General features: G+C 35.5%; 1 long non-coding RNA gene across 1 annotated transcript; it reads right to left on the bottom strand.

Annotated features, from left to right (window-relative positions):
• Nucleotides 1-374: 374 nt before the first annotated feature.
• On the bottom strand, nucleotides 375-11,254 carry LOC140322110 (uncharacterized). The gene is made up of 3 exons (XR_011919140.1): nucleotides 11,109-11,254; nucleotides 10,650-10,732; nucleotides 375-682 (listed from the first exon to the last, which is right to left on the bottom strand). It is a non-coding gene; the product is annotated as an uncharacterized lncRNA (long non-coding RNA).
• Nucleotides 11,255-11,872: the final 618 nt, after the last annotated feature.

Here is an 11,872-nt window from a genome sequence, read left to right as displayed (position 1 = left end):
TTCACCTAGGATCCATAGAAGTGTGGTTTGTGTGCAGTAAAGGTAATCTCTCATCTCAAAGCAGCTAATTCAACTGAAAACTGATGTATGCAGGATAAAATGCATGCCACTGTACAGATTCCAACTGAACCATTGAATGAAACAGTCCAGTTACCATACTCAGTTATCATGCAATGCACTACTCAGCTAAACTGCTCAGGTGTGAAGGAGCTCTGAAAGTCTTCTTCAGTAAACACTGCAAAGAATTAAAGCAATCTATGGAGACTTTTTTTGCTTGCCGAGTGCCAACATACATTGAAGTTACTCCAATTATGCCATTAGTGGGTTTGTACTTTTAGATTTTTTATATTTGATAATAGCAGTATAGGAATGTCTACAAGCACTAGGGAAAGAGAGAGGTAGCAGATATTATAAAGATTATAAGTGTACCTGAAAGATTTAAAAATGTGAAATTACAATTTGATTATTACTTTGACAACTACCAAAGTTAGTTGTATATTAAAGTGAAACTAGACTGTAGCCGACATTCCTCTTGATCCTGAACAGTATGCAGACAAAGCACTTGCATGTTTCCTTCTGCTTTCAAGTTCAGGTCTTTTGGTACAACTGGTCAAAGCACCACAATGATAAGAAGCTTTATAATGATCCTTATGATGGGACTCTTTGTTTTTACTCTTGAGAACTGTTGGGTTACAAAATAAAGCAATGTAAACAAATATAATTCAATGTAGTTTTAAAGTGATTATATTTATTACATATATTTGCTGGAACTGACAAAAGGGTGGTGACACTGTCATGTGGCTTCTTTTGTACCTCTCCTACCATATTCATTTATTTCAATTTTATTTATCTAGAGAGGAAAATTAAATCATAAAAAACACAACTGATTTGTTTCACACCCAACTAAAAAGACAATACTATACAGATGCTGTTAATATCCACGGGTTGACCAGATGGATTGAATGTTAATGTATCCGGTTTTGAAGACAAAGGTTTCGGGGATATTATATTGGCCTGGATGTGTGCCATCTGCCACTGCCTGTCAGGGTGAATAGATTTCCCTAGGAATCATTCTCGGTCTCTAAAGGAAGGAGACTGGGTTGTCCGCTCTCCCCTAATATTTAAAATTTTGACTTTGGGACCTTTACTGGGATCTATTGCTTGCAGAAACATTATAGACTTCACTATTGCTGGGAAGCACCATAAGTTTGCCTCTTCTGTGGTTAACTTTTTATTTGAAATTTCCAACCCTGTATTCTTGCTACCTTGATTGTTTAAATTTTTAGAAGGTTTTGAGCACTCTCCAACTTCAAAAATAATTATTCCAAGTGTGCAGCTCTGAATCTTTCACTTCCCCAGTCTATGCAAAGGCATTTATACCAGTCCAATTCTTTTTGACGAGAAGTCTGGGCTATTAGGTATCTGAGCACAATTATACCCACTGTCTTATCGCAGATAATTTAGTTGAATTTTAAGCCTCATTTTCCTACATTTTCTTGGTTGAACAATGTACTAATATTAAACTGAAAATTTTGCCAAGCATATTGCATCTTTTACAAACTCTTATGGTTACAATTTTCCTATTACAAATTTTTGCACTCACCAATATTCAGTTTTAATGGGAAAACAACAGCCCTAGACTAGGTCAGCAATTACTATTTGACTCTAAAAAGGTCAGGGACCTGGGAATTCCTAATTTATCCTTCTATTATGCTGCTTTACCTCTGGTCAGGGTTCTTCAGACTGGTGTCCAAATGCTGAGTTTAAAAAGTGGTTGTTAATAGAACAGATGAGCATCTTGCCTTGGTTGGCCAGGCCTAATTCGTTGAAACTCCGTAAAGATACAACCATTGGTCTCACTTTGGATATTTGTAAAATACTTTTTTTTATCAAACCTACTCTATCACCTTGCCCATTGCCTTTTTTCTGATTTTGAGAAATGCTTCCTTCCCTATAGTTGTGGAAACAGCTGGATTTCACAGACTATTGTCTTCAAATATTTGCAGGGCTCAGGACTTTATACTCCAAATGTACTGAGCCTGTACTGAAGACTTTATGTCTCCTGACTTTCCATAAGTAATGCATTTTTTTTTAAAAAGGAAATAAAACTTTCACATTTCTTGCATTCTTTTCTCTCAGGTAAAACCTACCATCTTTTAAATTACACGGTAGTTCGATATGCTCTTTCTTCCCTGTATTCATTTTCTAAAACCCTACACAGAATTATATTCTGTCTTTCTTACACTTATGGGAAGCAGAGCTGGGAAGGTTTTACACCTTGTTACAAAGAGATAGGATTTTTTTCATAACACAAGTTGATCAGTAGCGGGTTCCAGGAACTGGCCAATAAGTTCTTATCTTGCTGGTATGGAAAACCAGAACTGCTACATCACTACTTTCCAACAGAATCAGAATGTTTTTGGGGACTTATCCCAGGAGCAAGTATGATGTTCCATATCTTTTAGTCGTGCCCTGTTTTGAGACACTTCTGCGACATGGTGCAAGAGATTGTGTAGAATTTCACCAAATATTTATTAACAGATGACCTGGCCTTTTCTCTGTTTCATTATAACATGTTCCCCTAAAAACACATCCTAACAGTGCTGAAGCATTTGGTTACTGCTGCAACGTCCTGTATTCCCCTGTTCTGGAAATGTTGTGCATCCTCTCCAGGTGTGGCTACACAAAGTGGCAAATTTTGAGAGTGCAGATGCCTTGGTTTTGGAATCTATGGACTTCAGACACCACCTAGACCCCTCATGACATAACTCACATTTGCATAATGTTGGTATCGGTGTTACCAGTATAACTGGAGTGTTAGGTTTTGGATGGTTTGCAAGTTTTTTGGTTTCTCTGTATAAATGAATTAATTGGTTATAGTTATACACTGTTACCAGTTATCATTAAATAGTATTTTGGATGATTTTACATTGATTGTACATGCTTTGTTATTGTTTTTATGGATGTTTGTCCTCTGTATTGTTAATCTGTTATTTTCTGCTATTCAATAAATAAAGAATGTTTTAGTCAAAGAAATCAAAGGGCTTTTCTTTGATCTGCATGTAAAAGACCTAAATGGGGTATATTTTAGCAGTTGTAAGTTGTAGCAGTGTATGTATAAAGCCCATAAACACTATTAGCCGGCTTTATTCACACAATAGCTTTCTTCTGTGGTCATAGAGCAAAATAATCTGAAATGTTCCAACGTGACATAAGGATAGAAAGAAATTTTATGTAGATTCCATAAAACATAAAAAGGCAAAGTATGTGAAGATAAGTGTGGTCATGTCATTTACATACAACAGAAAATAAATATAAATAATAGGGGCAAGTGAAAAATTGAGATTAAAAGTATAAAATATAAAAAAGGAAATAATTGGATTACGGAGATCTGTAATGTAATCATACTGCATTTAATTTGTAAAAAACATACTCAAAAGTCGAACCAACACTTTAGTAGACTGGCGGTTTACAAAGCAAGCACATTTTGGTCTTACCGGGTGCAGAAGATATTCTTTTTAAATGGAATAAGGAATCTTGCATGGAGGAGCAAACTACCGGAAGGCTTACCACTGTATGCGGTACATTTAATGACCACAGAAAACTAGAGACAAAAAAAATGTGCTGTAATTCCACCAAATTCTAGCAGTCCGTGCTTCTAGTTTTATTTTGTAATGACAAATATATGCATATCCTAGCTCTGCAAATTCTGTTTGAAAGGACTAGCTGAGAAAAGCACAATAGCAGAAAGCACAGAATAGACAATTTGTATCATTAGGGAAAAGTTTAAGTCTCACAATTATCTGAGAAAATAATACGTTATGAATTTTCAGCAGTTATCACTGAGTTACAAAAAACACAACAAAAGTTCAGCAGAGGCTCAGAACATCCTGTCTCATCACAAATGAGTACTGTATGAAATTAGATAAATGGAGCAGGATACTAGCATTTTTTAATCCAAAAATATTATACATTTTGCATTAACATTGTTATTTAACTACTTAGTAGTAAGTGGTATTTTACATTATTCTGGAGATCTGCCTTTAAAATTGAGGTTAGACCCTCCTGGTGACCATTGACACTGAAACAGAAGGTAAAGGGAAGTCCAAAATTTTAGATTTTATACTGAATCATAGGCGAGGGTAAATCTTTCACCATATCATAGGTCATCTTATTTCCTGTAATGTCTGTGGCACAAATGGAAGGAAAAGCTCTCCAACTGCACAAAACCACAGAAGATAAAATGATAGAATTATAACCCTTCCTTCCAAAACAAAAACATAAAAAAAATGTTTTGGTTATACATTCACCTTATTGATCCATATTTGTAAAAGAAAAGAATTCTCCTTCAATTACATGGAATGTTATGACTTGCCATTAAACTCTCAACTGCAGTCCTCACTACTACATGGTGTAGAACTTTCACATTGGGTCAGGGTCCCTGGGCATGAGAATTTTAGCCTGCTTACTGCCAAACAATATAACAATGACGCACCAAAGACCTTCATTTTTGCCAGACGCTATAATTGTAAGCCTACAGTAATTGTCTGTAACTGTAGTCAGATATATAAAGACTTTTGATCTGAATACTTGTAGTAACTCTTGGATGCAGAAAGCATATTAAAGCACATATTTCCTTTAAAAATTTATCTAAACTCAAAAACAAAAGCCCCCACTTCCAAGGATAATTAAAGTGAAACTAAGATTCCACTTTGCAAAATACAGGATAAGGCAGGTGGTTATTGCAGAAAGGGACAGGTGATATCTCTTTTGCAATAAAAATCTTTTCTGCCTGATTGCGCTGAGAAAGCTGTTGAAAAAAGCTGAGCTGCGCATGCGATAGGGATTAGTGAGTTGCACAGGTTTAGTTCCTCTTTAAACTGCAGTATATTACGTTTTTGGTTTGGATATGCATTCAGTGTGTCTTTCAATTTGTACCTTTTGTAAATTTGTAAACTTATTTGTAAACTATTTTGTAAACTATTTTGTAAACTTATTTGTAAACTATTGTTATATTTTGTTATTAAAAACTCTGATTAGTGGGTGATAATTTCATGATAATAATAGATATTTTTTACAGAATATTGGTTCTAATTTTGAGCTTTTCATCCTTAATTTAAACACACATATGTTTATATTAAAGTCTGTGTCAGATTTTCTGAAGTTATATCTTAAAAAGTCTTGCCAAACACTCAATATATTGATGTTTAAAACATCAAAGTTCATTGGATAAGCAGATGTATCTGCTGCCCCTTGGTACACACTTAACAGAAGGAATTATGATAAATTTTATCCAGTAAGTCTGCATGATATTTGTAGCTCAGTTGCTAAGCACCACATGAAGTCAGAATCACTTGAGTGCTAAAGAGTCAGTTAGAGCACCAGGGGACACACTGTTCTTAATACTAACAAGCAAAACAGAAAACCTAGATGCTATGGAAGATTGTTGTTTTAGGAATTGTTTATTGAGAAAATGCTGTGCTTGTATGCCTTTGTTCGGTATAATAATACCTGCAGAATAATACGGTTGAATGTAAACTCTCCTATTATATCCAAATGATTTCTAGTTAACTATTGCTCATTTTCTGGAAAAAAAAACATCTATGCATTTTACAGCATTAAATTGCAATGAACACTCTTTAAACTATTGTTTTCTGTACACAATATCCTTCTTCGCATATTTATAACAATAATGTTCAGTACTTTTCTGGATGCTCAATAGATATGTTCTTGCTTGGTTCATAAAACAAAGAGAAGGGAGAGGGGCAAAGTTAACGTCATCAACAGTATGAGAATAGAGATACAATGGTGTAAAAGGTCCTGTAGGCACAAAATGATTGTCACTTGACCCAGCCAGCTGCATTCAGTAACAGTCATGTGTCTATTGGCATTTTGCAATTTCTAGACAAGACAGCAACTTTTCTTGAAGGAAGAATATGACTGGTCAGATTTTCTACCTTATATTTTTTCTCTTAAGGTAAACTGGCACCAGGAATGTCCACCTACTGTCATCCTTACCCCCACATGCAATCCAAGCATTTAAGATTATCAAAAATCTTTCTAGTTGTCCACAGGCTTTGGAAAATGTTTGTGTGTCTGATTCTAAATCATACAGGAAATGCCCATGAAAAAGATCTTCTGTTCATCAGAATATACCCACAATTCTGATATAATTTGATGTCTATGGGTAGCTGCAGGCTAGTAAGTAGGTTTTGTATTTAAGATTAGGAGTCATGGTCCTAACACAATAACTCAAATAATAAAATAAGTTTTTGTGAGGACATTGCCTGGAAAAAAATCTTATTTTGGTGTGACCTTCTAGGCAACCTTCATGGTATGAATCTGTTGTTCTGAATGCAGCTGTAAAAAGCAGCCACACAGCATAAAATGATACAGAAAAAGACGTGAAATTCATTTGCTGTTTATATGCGTTGTGATGCATGACGATTGTACGAAATTTTCTGAGCCAAGTTTGAAACGTACCATCTGACTGAACATTTGTGACTTGATTTCTCATTACATTGTGGAATTGGTAGGTAATACTTCTTGTAATTTCTTAGAATTTACTGGCAGAACCGGTACCATCTCTTTACTCTAAAATGTTATATTTTTCATTAGTTGTTATGCCCATACTTACCAGCTGTATTGTAAACTAGATGCAGTGATGTACTGGGTACTGTGATGTACTGTGTAATAAAGTAAAAAATAATAAAAGCTCATAGTTACAAAAAATGCCTGTCTCTTTAAACCCGAAACCAACCCCACTTTGCACAGGTTAGTTGCACACTAGCAATTTAGGCAAATATTCACAACCACTGGGAACAGAACTGCACAGGCTCTGTTCCAATTCACTTGGACAGTGACTCGACCTGAAACTTATACTTACCTGCTGACCACCAGGAAGAAAAGAAACATGCCTGGTATGTCTGAATATAAAGTACCATGTGACTCAGTGGTAAAGGAACCATAAAGAGAATCCTCAGCCCTTTGTAAGCTGCCAGGAGAAAATTGACGCAAACACAGGAATTCCTCTTTTAGATCCTGACATTCCAGGAGAGCAGCAGGTCCAAAAAGTCCAAATTGTTTATAACCTAATTGGGAATGAGGTAAATGGCTGTTAAAAAGTTTAGGGTAAGATAGAAATACCCTAATTTTTGAAAGAAAACAATTGTTTTGTTTATTCCAATAACATGAATTGATCGAAAATTCTGCCCAGCCATTGTTAGTGTTGTAAATGACAATGTTAGCTGGAAATGGCTGTTAATAAATTAAAAATTTGTGTAAATGTAGAAAGGCCCATTGTCAGCAACAATTACTCTTGAGTTACAATGGAATGCTGTGTTCACTAATGCACGTCTGTTGGTGAAAAAGGTGAATTGATCATATCTTACTATAGCTCAAACGGTTACACTGATTTAAATAAAACAGCAATTAAACTGACCTTCTTAAGGCTGTGTATGCATGTCAGATGCCTTAGCCATTATGAGGAGCAGGGCTCATCTGGAGAATCTGACAGAGGCTTCCGATGTTGTTCATGGATCTGTCCTGGTGGATCCATAAACGACAGAAGATGAACAAACACAATGGAAGTGAAGGGAGGAGAGTGCAGCGGGGAGCTGCTCGCTTTTTCTCCCCCTCTTTTCTCCATAGAGCAGAATGGCGATGTACAGCCCTTGTTCATTTATCTTTCAGTCATTTGTAGTTGGAAACTAAAGATTGTTTCCAACCACAAAAACCTAGCATGTGTATGAAGCCTTAGACTAGTTGAGTATCTGTTGCATCTGCAAATGTGGGCAATGGGGTGTACTACTCTTTCAGTTAGCAGCACAAACTGCCTTTATTTTATAAAAAGAAGAGTGGAGGGGCCCGGTGCAAAACTGTGCAAGAGGATAATAACCTAGAGTGGGTAGTTTGAGAAACAGAGGCCTCACAGGTTCTCGACTGTCAACTGTCAAATGATGAAACGTGCAAAACACGTTTCATCATTTACAGTAAAGAGAGCCACTCCAGCAAGCTGGTCTTCTAGGGAGAGAAAAAAAGTCATATCTAAGAATGGAAAATAAAATGAAAAGATTGAGATGGATAGAACTAAACAGCCACTGGAGAAAAGGAACCCAAGTTTTAGTTGTTTGAATCGTCAAAAAAACAGTTGTGAGACACCGAACAAATGAAAGGATGCCGGAGAAGTGCTTAATACCGTCTGGTAAACATAGGGGAGGCAATGTGATGTCCTAGGACTGCTTTGGTGGTGATCAGGTGGGAGTTTTGTATAGGGTGAAAGGGACCTTGAGGAAGGAAGGCTAATATTCCATTTTTAACACCATGATATACCCTGTGGACAGCACTTGACTGGAGCCAATTTCATCTTACAACAGGACAATGTTGTAACCTCATCTCAAAACTATGCAAGGACTATTTAGAAAAGAAGCAGACAGCTGGTTTTCTGGGTAGGATGGAATAGCCACCAGTCACCAAATACCAACCCTATCGAACAGTTATGGAAGCAGCTTTGTAAGAAGTGCCCATCCAGCCATACAACCTAGTGTGAGATGCTCCAAGAAACATGGGGTGAAATCTCATCAGATCACCAACAAACTGACATCTAGAATGTTCACGTTCTGCTAAGCTGTAATTGCTGCAAATGGAGGATTTTATGATAAAATAATATGTTTCTTTTACATTTTAATTCAAATAACAACCATTATTTATACCTTTGTCAATGAATTTCATATTCATTTTGTACTTTGTGCTATTTAAACTCATTTTCTTTTTTTCATGGAAAATAAAGATATTTCTAACTGGCCCTAAACTTTTAAACAATACTACAGTAGGTTTAAAGATTTTAAATAGCTGGTAAATAAGCCAGAGGATCAGCTATTGTATCTAAATTGCTGTAGACACATACAGTAAGTAGCAGGTAACAACCGCAACATATTACTATGCCACAAAAGAACAAAAATACATAATGAGCATATAGTACAATCTTAAAGTCACAATCTTTATTCAACATCTCAAAAAAATATTCCTGATAACCTCATCAACCCACTATTAACATAGGATCAAGATGTTGTAACTATAATTTCTGGAGGGTAGCATTTGGTAATAAGTAGTAAGGTTTAGTTCCCATGTGTGTGTTTTTGGAGAAACAATATACCCTTTTTATTTATCACTGTGAGTTTGATGCATTTGAAGGAACGATTGCTGTTCTGAGGACAACATTTTGTGTGCTTTTTAACATTCCCTCAAACATTCCCTGGTGGGAATCAGTTTCTGCCATTGAAACACATGGACCTGGATGATTCCCCACCAGGGAATGTTTGAGAGAATGTTAGATTCCCTGCTTAAAAAATAGAATAGAAAAGAGTGACAGTATGTGGACCTGGCAACTTCAAGGGGGGAAATGATGGATTGGAAATGGGAAGGGTAGAAAAATGTTATATTCACTGTGCTGCAGTTCGGGATACTCAGCACTGACTTATTTCTGGTGATCAAAGGTTTATTTTTTATTTTTGTGCAGCATAGTAAATGCAGAAAGAACCCTCTGTAAAGCACCCACAGTAGTAAATTTTTATGTGGAATACAAAGATTTATGTTTACATACATACATACATTTTTAACAAATATTTGGCAGATGTCAATGACACACTCTACACTGTAGACAGATGTTTTGGATGTCATAATGTTTATATTTGTTCATTTTGAAATGTCGGGAAATATTTTGGCAAGGAACAAATTTGCCTCAGGTCTATTGCATTTCATCTCAGGAACCTAAATACCACTGAGCTGAAAAAAAAATGATATGATATGTGCTTTCTTGAATTTCCTATTGCCCTAGGTATTTAGCATTAGATTATAAAAGAAATATGACTTATTTTGAAATCTAGATCTATTTAAATTTACTGGTACCATTGTATTTCTTTGACAATAGAGTCATTATGCTTGCATGAGAAGATGACAGAGCAGAAAATGCAATCTGAAGCTTAATGCTGCAAGCCTATCTTTGCTTGAATGATTTTTTTAGGTTTGTAAAAGGAAAAAGGAACCTTATATCCATGAATATAAAATAGGATACTCATGCATGCATTTAAAAATGCTTTGTTTTTAAAGGGTCCTAAATGGAAAATTACAACAGAAAAAAGTAGTTTGTATAACCATTATGTATGTTTTTGAATTTGTGTTGTGGTGACATACCTAATGCCATTAGAATGTTTTTACAGTGCATTTAAAGCAAAACTGTAGCCAAAATAACAGAAAAAAATGAAAAGTCCATTAAAAAAAATGAAAAAGTTGTTTTTTCTGCAGTCCAGAGATTTTACCTCCAGTACTTTTTTCTGGGCCAATCTCAGTCTGTGCCTGGACAGAAAAAGGCAAGGGGGCAAGGGGATGAGCTTTTCTTTTTGTCACTTTGTTTTTTCCTCCTAAAGGCATGCTTCTTTAGGCACATGAACATATGCTGCTGTACAGGAACTGCAAGACTGCATTACCAACTGAAAAGTTTGTCTATTGTAGGTCAAGCAAACACAAACATTTCCTTTAGCCATCACAAAGTTAAAAAAGCACATCCCAAGATCAAATATATTGTAGAACTAGACTGATTCGCCAGCATTTTCTTTCTTATTTCATTTGACTTTGCTAAAACTAATACCTACCTATTGTAGAATTCAGATATATGAAGACTGTTAAAGTCCTTTACATGTAAAAATCGGAGGGAGGAGTAATTCATTTGTAAAGCCTAAAAATGCAGAGGACATAATGTAAATTATTTATGCATGATTGATTTAAAGCCAATATAGTTTTATTATTGTGAGAATATTAAAAGTGTAACAATCCTATTTACTTTAATGTGAGATATTGAGGCAGGAAGAAATCTATTTTCACTAATTTAGTACAGTACAATAGCAAACCGCTGCTCTGCACCTGGAGTGACTAAAGGCAATAACTGACTTGCCTTTAGGTTGTTGATAAAGCAACAGAACAACAAAGGCCTGGACATGGCAGAACAGAAAAGCACGGTGACAAAAGCAGTGCTAAGTGGTTGGTATTAGAAGCACAACAAAACATAACTATATTGTATAAAACTTTATTACTGTACTTTGATAAATAAATACCTTTGCTTGATCATCATTCAGTGTATTGAATGCATTATTTTCTAATGTTATGTATTTTTGGATGTTGCCTCGTAGAATAAGAGAGCAGACATGTGATGGATTGAGATGTAGGCTGTAATTTAAATCTTTAATAGCTTCCTCTTCCTTCTGCATTGTACACCACACTAGAGCTCTGACGCAGTATACATCCTGAATGAGACAATAAAATACTTATAAAAAAAATGAAAACAGTCAAGTTGTCTTTGTATATGCTTTCACAGAATGTCCTTAAAGGCGCTGCTAGTCATATTCATTGTTTTTTACAGTTAGTGTACTGACAAGAACTTAGTGGGCAATTAGTAGAAATGTTATTTCATTTAGAAATGTAGTAGAAAGTGCATTAAAAATCAAAAACAAAACATAATAAATAAAAATGATGCAGACTACTAATCTTTAGATATGGTGGCTGCATTGCAGTTCTTTTTATATGGTTATTATATATTTTTTTTACCCTGTGAGTTTGCCAGTAACACATTTCCTTAGGGTGACAACAATTATTCTTCATACTGTATGTTTGGTGCAATTGTCACCCTAGAACATGACCAGAGAACATCCCCTACTCGTCTCCATAACATATATCCAGGTGTCCTCCTAAACCTGGAAATACTGTAGAAGTGGTTATTAAGGTAAGGAGCACAGGAAGGTATCAGTTTAAAAGATTTAGGGCAGGATCAGCAGGTATTTTTTGCAGTTATTGCGCAGATATAATAAAATGGCTTCCCCAT

The sequence above is a fragment of the Pyxicephalus adspersus genome, chromosome 2 (genome assembly GCF_032062135.1).
Source record: "Pyxicephalus adspersus chromosome 2, UCB_Pads_2.0, whole genome shotgun sequence".
Lineage (NCBI taxonomy): Eukaryota > Metazoa > Chordata > Amphibia > Anura > Pyxicephalidae > Pyxicephalus > Pyxicephalus adspersus.
The sequence above is the reverse complement of the archived record's forward strand: the minus strand, read 5'-3'. Positions and strand labels throughout refer to the sequence as shown.